Below are 14,703 nucleotides of genomic sequence, written 5' to 3'. Positions count from 1 at the left end.
GGTTACCCTGTGTGTGTCATCTCCCTCTTCCATTGATATTAGAGTCGAGGACATTTCCATTGTTCCCTTCGCTTCCTCCTCAGTGTTGTCTGTCCCAAACTTTTCTGCAACCTCAAATAACTCCTCTGATGCTCTAGAGGGGCTGGAGTAGGCCTCTTTCTCAAGGATACTGATGATTACCCTGTCTGAGTCATCTCCCTCCTCCTTTGATATGAGGGGAGAGATGGTTCCCATTGTTGCCTCCTCTTCCTCCTCAGTGTTGTCTGTCCTTAACTTTTCTGCAACCTCAAATACCTCCTCTGATGCTCTAGACGGGCTGGAGTAGGCCTCTTTCTGAAGGATAGTGATGGTTACCCTTTCTGAGTCATCTCCCTCTGTCATTGATATTAGAGTCGAGGACATTACAATTGTTGCCTTCTCTTCCTCCTCTTGAGCCTCATCAACTTTCATTGGCTCAAGGAGATCTGGAGCAGTTTCAATGATGTCTGCCTCAGACGAGTTTGCAGGGGAAACTGTCTCCCCTATCTCCTCTGATCCTGATGAGAGGTCAGAGTAGGCCTCTGTCTCAAGGATTCTGATGTTTTCCATCCCTTGTGACATGAACCTACTCATGATTTCATGGGTTCGTCCTGTGAGGAAGGATTCCATGGTCAAAATAGCACCTGCCAGGGTCCTGGCTTCACTGACCCCTGACAGCTGTATGCTGGGAGGAGCAATGGGACTGAACGATCCTGTATCAAGTAACTGTTGCTTGGCCATAGAAGTGACAGAGTTGACCACATCCATTACCTCAGTCACTATAGCCTCTGTGAATTCACATGAAATCCTCCCAGGGATATCTTCACCGATCACATCAGAGAAAGCCTGAATGAGGCAGATTTCCACATTCTTTTGCATGTCACTCTTAGAAGAAGAGAGTCTCTCTGAGGCGGCGGTGCTGGAAGTTTCGGGTAACTTTGTGAATGAGTCTAAATAGGTTTTAAGCAAATACTTATTCATGAGGAAATCCACCACCCCCTCAATAAGTCTTTCCCTCTCATTCTGATCTACTCCATCTGGGGCATCTCCATCAGAGGTCCTACACAGTTTGGACTCTTTCTCCTTATTCTCATTCTTCTCATATGTGTTGGGTAACTGACTCATTGACTGTAAGGTGGTTCTGATGACTGATTCTGAGATGACACTCATCATATCCACACCCATAGAAATCAGCAGCTTCTTTACAGCTTCATTATATTCTCCTTCACCGAGTTCTCTCCATTGCCTAAAAAAAAAACAGACACAGAGGTTTAAACAGGGACAATAATTACATTTCAAATAATTATTGTAACAATTTAAAATATGAATGCAAAACGAAATTCAAATATGTTTTTAGAGTTTTAATGGGGGAAAAAATCACTCACTCCTCCGTTAAATTGCTGAAAAATGTTCTTATCATAAAAGCTAAGGTAGAGGAACTCAGCTCCAATGTCTGGACTGAGGCAGATTGAATTTGCTGTATGACATCTTCGTCAACTTGGATTCTCCCACAAGGCTCAGCACACCTTCGCTTCTTTGCAAAGAAGCCCTCCAGGTATTCATCCACCTTCTGTAGTGTGACAGGACCCAGTGTGGAGCCATCATAATGATCCATGGACATGGCATGTTCCTCTGCAGTCCAGCCGGAGATTGAATTTCTGAGGTCATTAATGTCCCTCTGTGCCTGATCCATGGTGCTGGAGACCAGAGCGTACATGTCTTCTCTGGTCATATCCATGTTATTTCTGGTCATTTAACTTCCTTCTACGGTGAGAAATGTTGTTCTGTAATTATTATCCTCAAAAATGCACTGAAGTGTTCTTTGATCTGCTCTTTGGCAGATGACAGCTCTGTATATGCTTTTCCTGCAAAGGAGAAGATAGGCCCGGATCATGGGGCAGGATCATAGAACAGAGTCATTAAAGATACATCATTGGAAGCCATCACTTTTCAAAGGAGCTATAGCAGTGTCTTATTAAGTGTCCTAAGATATTTTAAGGGGAGAGAAGGTGAGAAGATGGTACACGTGATGTCGGAAGTGTCTCATCGCTACTCTGCCTTTTGTCTAAATGACCATATGTTAAATAGATTTTTGGAACTGGGAGATGGAACAGGGGCTTGCTCCGTCCACTCCACGCATCGACCTGGTATTGCAGTACCTCCAGTCAAGTCATGTGACTCCTATATCACCATTTTAATAAGATATTAGCAGGTTTTCTCTCCTTGTTACTTTTGTTTTTTTCAGCATAAACTGTGATAGAATCAAACTTCTTCTGACTCCTCATACTTCTGAAGTCGGTTGATAGTGTTTCAACATTTTACATAAAAACTGCAAAGTAAATGTGTGTAAAAGGGATTTCACATGAAACAGCAGATTCAAGAGTTTATTGTCAAATGCACAACAATTACATTTAGCAGTCTCAGCGGATGTGATGTGTCTCCTGGTTCCTGAGCTGATGCTGTGAGGAGCCTCTTCTCAGCTCCTCATGTGGAAGCAGCTCCTTGTTCTCTTAAGATTAAAACACTTTATTAGGGGAGAGCACAAACGCAGCCCCCCCACTACCACAAATTATGCAGTCGAGACTCCCACATTTAAGGAATTCAAATGGGTCAGCACAACCGTTGTGCAACGGCTGAGCCTCGCCCTGGGTGAACCACCCTTGATCATGGTGTCTCCATCACTATGTTCACTGAAGCACCGGCTGCAGGGGGCTGGGACTCAGCAGCAGCTCCACACACACGATTCTACCAATGCTACCACCAATAAACCGAAGAAGAAGACACATTTCTTCTTATTGGTTAATTGGGAACCTTTGGGGACTTTTTTTAATTTCAACTGCAAGGCAATTCAATGTACTTTATACGCCTATAAAATAAACATAAAATGCATCATGGAACTAGAGCATTTATAGGATTCCTTTCATGTTCCTTTAATGTTGGGTGCAATCTGTGAAGTACTTTCTCTTGGCGGCTAATGAACCTTGATGTTGGTTAACCACCTGCCAATAAACTGAACTAAGACGAAAACAAATATTGGCCTGTACTTTAATTCCTTATGTTTTTAGGTTCACCGGGATGTGCACGTACTTCTTTTTAATTAGTGTGATAATCAATATTTTAATGCAATAATAAAATGTAAAAGTACAATGGCGTTAAAATGGCTCGACGAAACCTTTAAAAAATAATTACACAAATGTCTACATTAGCTGTAATTTAAATATTAAAGAGGCAAAAAACAGGCAGTATTCACCAACTGTCTGTCTATCTTTGTGTATATGGAGCAAATATGTGATCACACTGGGCATATCCAGCTGAGTTACACAGGTATGAATACAAAACAGCAGTTCAGTTAATCGTTGGGTTACTTTGTATCTCCGTCTTGTTGTGATGACACTCATCTCAATTTGAAGTTGATCTGATGACAGCCCTGGAACAGGTACGTCAAAGTAAAAATGGCCACTCAATGCAAAATGGACGGCTTCCTGTTGCGTTTTTCATAATGGTCTTTGAGACTTTTTTTATATCACTGGTCACGATACACCTGTGTTCCGATTTTGGTGACGATCGGTCAACGGGAAACCTAGGGGCTGCTTCCAGGGGGCGCTGTTGAGCCATTTTGCAACTCCTTATTCAAAGTACTCCAGAATACTAAAATATCCATAGACCTTGAATTTCCTGCAAAGTTTCATAACTTTTGGAGAATCTCTAAACCCTGAAAAAGCTTCCCCAAAGGGAAATAATAATAATAATACAAATTCTTACAATTTTAATCCTGTCAGTGCTCTGGCCCTAAATAGAGATTCTGTGAATAATATCATGCAGAGAAACAAACATTAGACCTTAAGAGTTCTAAATTATTTATGCTGCAGGATATTGCACAACCATCATCTTCTGGATTCATCTGTGTCTTAGGTATAAAACAAATGTATTTACATCACTCTGCTTTGTTTCAATGATCTGTATCCTTGTTATTCTTTTAATTTGTAAACTAAATAATAAAAAAAGCGCAAAATTAAAAACATTCAAGTATTTCAATTTGTACTTGCACACATAAAGTATGTTACTGAGTCACTTTCTACAGGACCTAACAATCCAGCTACACACTCTCTAAGCAGCCGCGCAGTCAAAATTAAACTGCCTGGGACGTCTAACGCCGGGCTCTGCCTTCACTTTGGTATTACACTTTATTTTCTCATATCACAAGTAATGGGCCTAAAGCAACTAAGGCATGAGAAGACACACTTGTCAACTCACTGAGAAACATAAATTCAATGGTGTCCTCGTTTAAATGACCAAAAAAGTCATTAATTGCCGCGGCTCCTCCTGAGCTCCCTGCAGGGGATCGGAGATGACAGGGAAATGAAAGCCCTGACAGCGTGTCTGCTCTTATTTGCTGTGTTGCTGTGCATCTGGTGATGAACAAAAATCTTGGAAAGGCTCTAAAGTGATTCGTTTTGCTTTTCCAGTTGATGAGGCATCACACTTCATCAAGGTCGTCCACTTCACGTGCGATGAAATGATTCTCAAGCCAAAAAAAAATAACATTTCAGCTTCCGACAGGATACAAGTCAGTGAAAATGAAGCTCGTACATTATGCAAATGGGGGATAGTAGTAAGATGGTAATTCCACTCTATCAGGGAGCCGAGCCAGCAGCTGCATTAGAGTGAGAAAGACATCTTCATTGTGAAACACATTGCTTCCCTGACGTGTTCATACTCGTCAGGTTTGCTACTTAGGATTTTTCTTTTCACGACTCTCAGCTTTGTGACACAGACACCTTGATAGAACGGGTCATCTCTGCGTAATGAGCATCCGGGGGGTGGAAGACGTGGGAGATGGAGCAGAGTAAAGGAGCAGTGGAGCGTATGTCTGTGTTTACCTCTGACCACACATCCGCTCACGGTAAATTAGTCAAGACTCTATCATACTTCTTTTTCTCTTTGCATTGCAGGGAAACTCAAAAGGTAGAAGCCCAGATAAGACGACTGAAAAGTTGTTGTGAGTCCAATCACATCTCTCGGAGGTTCAAAGCTCTTTCCCAGCTGCACCTTTTCAGGAGGAACAAACATCCTGCGAGCTCCTCGTTACCTCGGCCGGGGAGGTGATGTGTTCGATCGTCCTCTTGTTTGTTTGTTTTCAGCAGAATCTGCTCAACAGATTTTAATGAAACTCCGTGAACAGTTGGCACGGATCAGGACACAGGGATGAATCCAGGACTTTGTTTATCTCTTACCTTAAAAATGAAAGATAGGATGCTTCAACTTTTTTTATGGACATTTTCCCAAGGAAGAATACATGGAGCTTGATGAATAAGGAAACATAGTATCCAGGGGACTAATACCCAAGTACTTGGCGTATGGATGGGTTCTAATGAGGGCCATCCCAGTTTATGTATACTCTTGGCATTTATGCAGAAACATACAATGTATTGGTAAGTCCCAGTTTAAAGTAGCTTCAATACATCCTATGCATTGAGACGAGCTGGTTCACTCACATGCTTACCTTCATATTGGATCCTGGATTTGAATGAAAAGACCAAACCCAACAATGTGTTCTCCCATCTGTCGTCTTTCTTCTCTTCATGGCACCGGTTGTTCCTGCTGAAGACAGACGTCTAGAAAAGTGGGTCACCCATGTTGTGGTTCTTTAATCAGGAGTAAATTGTGTGTTTGTTGGATCGATGCATTATTTGATGCTCCGGTGGGCATCTATGCCAGCGGGACGGTGTAGGTGGGATTGATTCAGAGTTAAGTAGTCCCAGTATTCATGGTAATGAAGGAACATGTCACCCAATGTTTGTACAGCAGCAGAACTCTATGGTGCAGGGGAATGAGTTCTGTGGTGCAGGGATATTAGCATGGAATCAATTCATTAATAGTTTTGGTCTGATTGTGGGATTTGTTTGCAATTAGATAGAAATGATTCCCTAACTAATTATCTCAGGTCTGCTAATCTTTCCTTTCTGTGGCAGAAGTTTAAATGTTCAGTAACTGAGGGAATATATTTGAAAACCTTGCTCAAACAGTTCATCAAACACAGAACGGAGTTACTGGGACACAGGTTCCTCTAGAAACCATTGAATCCCTGCTCTCATCTATTTGCTTAACAGACTGTTTTCAGTGTAATCTGTTCTTAACGCGAAAGGCAAAAGTAGTTTGCTGCGAAGGAAGCACTTTGTCATTTGTGATTTTTGTTTGTGATAAGATGATTTCCTCTGAAGCATCATCGCAGGTGTGTGACAGATCACAGGCTGTGTTCGAGGGGTGTCAGCCAAACAGCAGGCTCTAACAGATGGAGACGGGACTGAACACAGAGACGAGCGGGGAACACCGGAGATACTGGTTCTCCTCCACAAGTGGGCTTGAATTATTGCAAACGTAATATTTTCCGAGAGGCTGTTTCGACAGTCCAGTGAACCTGTAAGTTAAAACTCAGTGAAGGAGGAAGTGGTGACATAAAAACACAATCGGACCAAGTAAGCCTTCAGCACATAAAGAGCACTCAGTGGCACATTCTGCTCTGCTCATAGCTTAGTTTCTTTTCATTAATTCCCCTCAAACCATGACAAGCATTTCCATACTGCTGCTCTGGCTGCACTGATGTGATCAAGGAGTGTTTTTTGGCTGGATTTGCAGTATTGGAGGTGCATAGCAAAAAAGTCTGAACTAATGCAGACACAAGGGGAAGTGAAAATGGAAGAAGTTCATGTCCGAGCATCGTCTTATTTGTGTGATTTAAGCTTCATAATGAGGATTCTCTGTAACAGCGAAAATCTCTGCATTTAATTCTGTTTTGAGTGACGGCTCAATGATTTGGTTTGGTTCTCAAAGTCGTTACTACTTATTGGGAGCCGGGATGTTACACGCAGCATTGGCCACGTCTCTGAATGTCTATATCTCGAATGGGAGGGGGGGGGGGAAAGGGAAAGGGAAGAAGAAAGACGTGTGGATGTGATTTGCGTCTGCTTGAGAATCCCTGGAGGGTCGAGCTGCTCTGTTGCAAAGCCTGTAAAACACCACCCAATTAGAGGGATCTGTCTCCGGAGGATACACATGCAAAAACCCTGTCAGCATGTGCACGAGGAAGAAAGGCAACCTCACTCACAAAATATGAATTTCATAAAGGAATGGCTGAACGCGTCCGAGAACAAAAGAAAGTGCTGAGAAAGGTGTTCCTGTCTCTCGCCCGGGTTTTAAAAACAGGGATTTATGATTTAGAGCAGACACTCACTCTCCTCTCGGCTCCACAGGAACTCACTGAAGGCTCTCGTGGAAGTTACGTGCAGAATGTAGCCTCTTGTGTTCCGAGGACTCTTGATGCAAATCAGCACTAATGATACACAGCGGGTGATCCTCAAGGAGATTACCAGGGTTGAGTGTTTTTCCCCCAGAATCAGTCGGCAAATCATGGAACTTCATTCACGGCAAAAACTTTTCACAACAAATCCAGATTTAAAGGTTCAGTGTGTGGAGTTTAGTGACATCTAGTGGTGAGGAGTCATGTTGCAGCTGAATATCCCTTCTGTTGCCATAACAAATCTAAAGATGTTAAGTTCGTCCAGTTTGGTCTACTGTAAAAAACATGGCGAAACAATATAAAGTATTTAAATATAAAATATCCATTCTAGGGTGAAGAAAACTACACTTCTTACAATTTAGATGAAGCAAACTAGTGAAAACATCCCTAGGATCATTTTATATACAATTGCTGCCAATAAATCCCTATCTCCTAAATGTTACACTCTGAACTTTAAACATTTGATTGACCTTTATTGGCATTTCATACCCGGAGAAGCACCGGTGCAACTAATACTATGAATTTACTTCTGTGGGGTCCAGCTCCAAGGTCCTGCTGTTATTTATGCTTTTCTTCACAAATGCATTAAAAATATTAGCCATGCTTGTGCTTTTCCATTTAGTCCACATCTGCTGTGAATAAAATCTACCGGGTAGAGTCAATTAAAAAAATGCAACCTGTAAGCAGTTTAGTTTATGGGAAGTCTTGGGTCACGGGTTATTAGAGGGGAGTGTAATTCAAAATTAAGCTTCAGGATGACGTCACAATCATCAGGAGGAAACTTTTGCTCTTTAGCTGAAGGAAAATCACTCATCCCCAGAATTCCTGACATCTCAATGGATCTGCTCAGTGTGCAACCATGAAAAGGGCCTCTGCTTCAATATGGACGGTCACTGGGCTGTCAGCTGCATGTAACAAGCACATGCCAGATCATCTCAGCATGATGGATTGTGGGGCTGCGGCAGGGGGGTGGGCTGGGGGGGGGGGGGGGGGGTGAGGTGGTGGAGAGGCGGCGAACCCAGAACAGAGGATTCGTATATGTTACGTTCGCCATTCAAGTCAGCCACAGTCGTTAAGGGAAAAGGTCAGAGCGTCATCGGGAAATAGTCGCGAGTCACACCTTGTAATTTCAGTTTCATTTGAAACGAGGCAGCTACTCCTTCACAAGATGAAGAATGCCTCTCCCGCCGTAAAGTGAATATAATATGACACATTTTGTGGGTTGTGTGAAATGTTGTGTGTGTGTGTGTGTGTGTGTGTGTGTCAGGCAACCAGATGGTGGGATTCAGGATTTACAAACCTGCTGATTTAAGGATGATGTGTTGCTCGTTTTACTCCGACTCAAACTCTGCATCCACCTCCTGGATCTAAATCAATCTACTGTTTTAACACCCTCACGTTTTATGGGATATGATCTATTTATACAGCGGTATCAACATAAAGCAATAAAAACATATTTCTCATATAACTGAAAATAGTTATTTGATTCCGATGCATCATGTGCTGGCGTTTAGAGACCACTGGGATCATCGACCTTTGGAGTGGACACAGGATTCTAACATGCAGCGATAATGAAGGAAGTCATCATTCACTCCTGCCTCAGGCGCTGATGAACTATTGACACGATGCAGATAGAGGCTGAGCAGCTTTCTTGAAACGCTGAGCCCCCTGTGTACCGGCTGCTACATGGAAATGCATATATTTCAATAAATGTCAAACTGACGAATGCTAGATAAATCTATCCGTGTTTAATTTGGTGAAAGATGCGAGTTAACAGATTAGCATAATTATAGCGTCGGGGGGGAATGCACGTGAAGAGACAGGCAACTGAAATCCAGGTAAATGAAACACGTGTTCAAAAGACCATGAGACCACTGAGCATCCAGCAAATCAGGTGAGAAGAAACTTGAAATTAATGATTGGGGTGAAAACAAACCATAATTAATGATTAATTAATTAATTAATTAAACCAGTAAATAAGCCTTCGGGAGCCATCCACGTGAAAAACAATGATAAAGACCGAAGCTGCGCTGCGATCTCCAAAAGTTGAATGTATAATTCTTAATGCTTGCCGCAGCAGAAAGGACTTGACAGAGTGATTAATAGTTTTCCACGTATATGGAAAGTTAGAACACGGTGTCTGAGCCAAATATTTCTCCCCAGCAACCGACGCTCTTAAGTGGTTGTTCATCAAATCACGTCAACGCGGAATTCGCTGCTTTGTAAATATAAACAAAGCAGAAGAAAACACATTGTCCCCAACAAATCAAACGCTCCATTAGTGACAATGCATCCGGCTGTATTGACTTTTGATTTAAGAATCCACCCATAGCCCAGTTTTGAAAATGACAAAATAATGCACCATCCTACGTTGGTGCATTTCAATGTGTTTACGTTTTAGGGATTAAACTCTGGGAGTGCCATCTTTAAAGTGGAAATATACAAGATCTGTGAGATTGCTTCTAAAAGAGACGGACAGACTATTCAAGCAGGAGAAATACCTTGTTTGGCAGATGTCTAACAAAATGCCACAAATATCTGGAGCATTTGAATCAGTTTTTGTCATTTGAGTACTTTCTGTGACCGGATCTCTTCATGTCAGAAGGAAAATGTTACATGATATCATGAAATGTCTGCTTCTATTAACCACTGCTTCTCAGCAGGAGGCCGATGATACTTCATGAAATGTCTTCTACTATTAACTTTGCCGATGATAGATCATGAAATCTAAACTACATGGAAAATAAAACTAAAGTCAATACTTCAGTGATGTCAAAAAAACTGTTGTAAACAGTGACGTTACAATCTCAAGTGAAGTATCATCTATATTATAACATCTTTTACTGTTTGGCTTCAGTCTCACATCTCACAAAACATTATATTCTGTTGCAGCAGGTTGCTTCCAGTGAATACAAATCCCATTGTGCACCAGCTCCACACCGAATGTCAGACAGTCGTAACTGGTGAACATGCTGGTGTGAGCGTTTAGCATCGTAACAGCCAGATATATTTCCCTCGGGAGCTGCTCAGAGATCAGAACCGGGGGCTAAAGCAGAATCAATGTCGGGCTAACGTTTGCTTTGTGGTTGAGGAAAAGCCCAGAATGAGGGATAAAGTTGCTCCCTGTTGGGTATTCAAATGAGCCAGTGCTTGAAAGCCAGTAAGCAACAACAATTTTGACAAGTGATGACACGTCAATGTTGTGTTTACGACTAGTTTCTGCTTCCCCCGTAAATTATGTTTTATTTGTAATAGCCACAGTCACTGCAGACGTGTACCCTGACATGCACCTCCCTGAAAAGCATTTCCTTACTCTCGTGCTTCGACCTACTCAGTTTAATGGTTGTATAGAACACACAAACCTACACACAACAACGCAGTGCCCCCATGCATAGGCTAACTGCGTACCTCAGAACCACACATTAGCCTTAAGTTAGCACATTAGCATGTTTTTCATAACAACAAGGTCCCGGCAGGTGTGTTCTTCACGTCGTCTTGTGCGTTTCCTCTGGGTGCTCCACTTTCCTCAGTATGAATATTGTAATGTGTTGTTGCCCTTTAGGTGTGAATGTGCCGGTGTTTGTAAATTTGTGTTTAGCCCGTGAGAGCGTCGCCGGCTTTCTGCATAATTTCTCAGAATCAACCCACTAGCCGTCCCCAGGGTGGACCAATCGGCTGTGGGCCCTCGTTGAACCCCAGTGCTTGTTGTATTTTCTGTGCGTTGTGTGTTCATTGTGTCACCTTGGGGTGGTCATCCAGTAAAGGTTCTCACCGTAGACTACATGTGGAAGGTTCATTACATTTTGCCTATAGGCCCAGAAAGCAACCAGCGCTCTTATATTACCAACCCCTAGGTCCAGTGTGTGTAAATTACTTAAAGGGGAATTTGATTAAACACAGAGTTATTTGGGTCGGTGCATGTAACCACGTAAGCACAATATAAACAACTGATGATTCCCTCCACACGCCAGGCCCTCAACACCACAGTAATGCAGATGTCGCCTTAAATCCACCTCGGAGCTTGATGGTTGAATATTTCAAAACAAATTTGCACAAAATCACATCACCACAAACCAAATGAACACGAGAAACCTGTGGCTCTCAACCCCCCGGGCTCTGTGGCTCTGTGGGCAGCGTCCGCTCCCCCTGGCTGATTATCCAGCCTATGGTCAGAAGGGCAAAATGTAATTTCATCACCAGGACAAGATGGGCATCAGTAATTACAAGGCTGTTGTAGCATCATGTCTGTTTAATCAGATTTTAATATTTAGAAATTCATTAATTTATCACACTTAGCCCCCCCCCCCCCCCCCGCCCCCCCACTACAGGGCAATGAGCCACTATATATGTTGCCAGGTCGTCGCTGAGCTTACACTCTGATTTCAATTCAAAATGAATCACATAATCACAGAGAGGGAATCGAACCACACAAGCTGCTGAGGTGCAGGAGCAACACTGCTTCTGTTGAATAGTATTTAAATTATCACAATTATACTTTACGTGAAGTAAATAGAACAGATGTCAGATGTGTCTCGCCAAATTAAGAGCGTAGCAGCATGACATGCAAAAACAATCATTACCTGAGTGAGTTGAAAGTTTCAAGAGATCTGTTAAAAACACAAACATCTGACTAAAGGATGTTGTCACTTTTTCACTTTTGTGTTTTTTTAATGGTTTAACATTTACTCTGCATCTCTGTGCATATTAAAGCACCTCGTGATTACCACTGGGGTCGAGTTTGACCTTTAACATCACCTGGGTTTTAAGGGCTGAAAAGTAAATTGATAAAAATGTGTTTTAGTGTAGATCACAAGGTCAATGTCGGGGGGGGGGGGGGTAGAGCTTTATGCATATAAAGGACTCTTGTTACACGTGTAAATGATCTGCCCATGTTAAACTCTCCCTTGCAGAGAAGCTCTCTCTCTCTCTTGCTAATTCACCCTGTTATTAACAAGCTGCCACCACATGTGTATTCGAAGGGAATACATGATTCATGAAGACTCTGAGCACCACCCCCCCCCCCCCCCTCCCCCCCCCGTTGAACCATTCGTCTGGTGCAGTGACATTTCCTCCTGAAGTTCCTCCCAGCAACAGGAGGTCTGGACAAAACCACTAAATGCACCAGTACACCTCAGACAATGTGCTGAGCTGGTTTAACTGGATCCTTTTACCGGAAGGCCAACTCACCGATGAGCAACTCACCGAAACACTTACCACGTCAACACATTCACGACGCTAATTTATTATCCGACACATCTGCGCTGGTGTCGGGTCCGGTTCTCTCGGAGAGAAACCTTTGGCCAGTCAGCCGCCGGATGAGTCACCGACACGTCAACCGGGGCTGCACTTTGAAAGACGCCGAGCTAATTATCACATCTGTCAAGCTGCCGCCACTTGAGCGCCGCGCCACACAGAATCTGGAGGTGACGAAACCAACGGCACAACTTCCTCACATGATGCTGCGTTAACATGACACTTCACAGGCTCAGTGTTCTGGATGATTAGCCAGTTCAAGGATTCATCGGCGAGACGCAGATGGCGCATCTGCACGGCGTGTTGTGGTGCCACAACGCTGAAGTCTTAATTTCAGATTGACAGCGTTTTGAACTTTGAATTGTTCTCGGTGTGGTGTGCCACGGCCATTTAATGAGCGAGAGGCTTGAGTTCAGGTAGATACTGAATTAACGGTTGTGGCTGTCGTCGAGGTGTCAGCGGGAACATGTGGTAATTGGCCGAATGTGTCATTGTGTGGGCGGAATAACATGAAGAAACACTGGCTGCTCTGTCAATGACGAAACTCCTCAAGTTATAAAACAAGCCGAGGCCGAGCAGAAGTAGAATCACGGTTCAAAATAACACAGGTTTTGAGCCCCCGTAAAAAATCTGCAAGTCGCATTATAAACTCAAAGCTGACTGTTCAGGCAGATACATGTTTTGTACTTCTAGAGGAGATGTATTCATCCACGTGTGATGGACTGGGGCTCTCACCTGTGGATTATCTGTTTGTGTTACGCTGTTGTTGTGTTGTTGTGTGTGTTGTGTGTGTTTGACCCGGTTGGGTGGAGCCGGAGTGTCACCGGTGAAGTGGAAGCAGGCGATTGAAAACCAGAGCAGCGGTCTGGAGGCTCTGTCTCTGTTCGGTTGGCAGTTTGATTATTTATCACAGTCAGCCGGCCTTGGAAAGTTAGACAGAGTAAAACAGAAAAAGATGATTTCCAACATTACAGAGACACATTTACAAAAAGGAAATGTGGATATGATCTGTGAGGAAAAGAGGGAAACACTTAGAATTCTGAGAAAAATGGCATAAAGTATATATTTTTTAATGAAATTGCTGAACACAGCTACAAGAGATAAAGTAAAGATTTATTGATGAGATGAGGGCACATAGGGAGGAGAAGCCAAAGGAGCTGTGAGGTGAACTGGACCAGCTCAGCGTGAAACATGATCCTGAAGCATAAAGAACGTTAGAATCATATTTTAATTGCTCAAAGATGTGACCAAGGACGTGCTGTAGCTCTGGATGCATGAAAGTTTGACATTTGTGACTTTGATCCCGGAGAATTCATGAATTTCATCTCATGAATTTATGAATTCAGTCTTATGAATTTAATTGTTTGGATTCCTCTTGTCTTTTAAGCTGCTTTGATTTAGCAACTACATTTTTTCTGAATACAGTTTGGTTGCAGAAGTTAATCTCAGAGAGTTTCGCTGGCAGGATGCTAATGGAGCATGTGGAGCGCTTTCTAAGCATCTGACTCCTCCTCGGGATAAATGACCAGTATCGTTCAACGAGAGCAGATTTTTAATGTGTGCAGGGATGTGGGTGACTGTGGATTCCACTGATGAGAACATGTTGGGGTTTGGAAATTAGGTTTTTCTCTCTTGTTGCGGTGGAGGAGGGAGGAGGGAACCATCCATGTCTTCCTCACTCGTTAGCTTTTCATATTTTGGGAATAAAAGAGACACTTTCCTCTGAAACATTCAAAGTTTCCGATGATGCATTCAACGGTCGGTAAGCTGGAGATTAGCATCTGAGCAGTGTGTGTGTGTGGGAGAGTATAATTAGGATTCACACTTTCGACCTTGTCGGTAAAGCTTTGTTTATTTTCCTCTTTGTCGTTCTGTTTGTTTGAATGTGTTCAAACTGTTCAGCAAATCATCTGCACATTCTCTCTATTTGTTCTCCCAGCAGATGCTAACACCTCCATGACACACGGGGATTTAAACCCTCCTGATGGAATGAAACCGAAACATAACAACAATGGGGTTTATTTCAGGAACACTTTAAACTCTCGGGGACAAAATGAGGAGTTTTGCTCACGGTTCAGCTGCAGCCACAGTTTCATCTAGAAATCAGAAAAACAAATCAATTAAAAATCTCGTTT

General features: G+C 42.8%; 1 non-coding gene and 1 pseudogene across 1 annotated transcript; one reads left to right on the top strand and one right to left on the bottom strand.

Moving 5' to 3' along the window:
• The first annotated feature begins 2,063 nt into the window (after nt 1-2,063).
• Nucleotides 2,064-2,201, top strand: LOC133961359 (U2 spliceosomal RNA; annotated as a pseudogene).
• Nucleotides 2,202-2,548: 347 nt separating this feature from the next.
• Nucleotides 2,549-2,707, bottom strand: LOC133961349 (U1 spliceosomal RNA). Its single transcript, XR_009921985.1, has one exon. It is a non-coding gene; the product is annotated as a U1 spliceosomal RNA (small nuclear RNA).
• Nucleotides 2,708-14,703: the final 11,996 nt, after the last annotated feature.

Source organism: Platichthys flesus, chromosome 9 (genome assembly GCF_949316205.1).
Source record: "Platichthys flesus chromosome 9, fPlaFle2.1, whole genome shotgun sequence".
Classification (NCBI taxonomy): domain Eukaryota; kingdom Metazoa; phylum Chordata; class Actinopteri; order Pleuronectiformes; family Pleuronectidae; genus Platichthys; species Platichthys flesus.
Note: the sequence above shows the minus strand (reverse complement) of the source record. Positions and strands in the feature narration are given on the sequence as shown.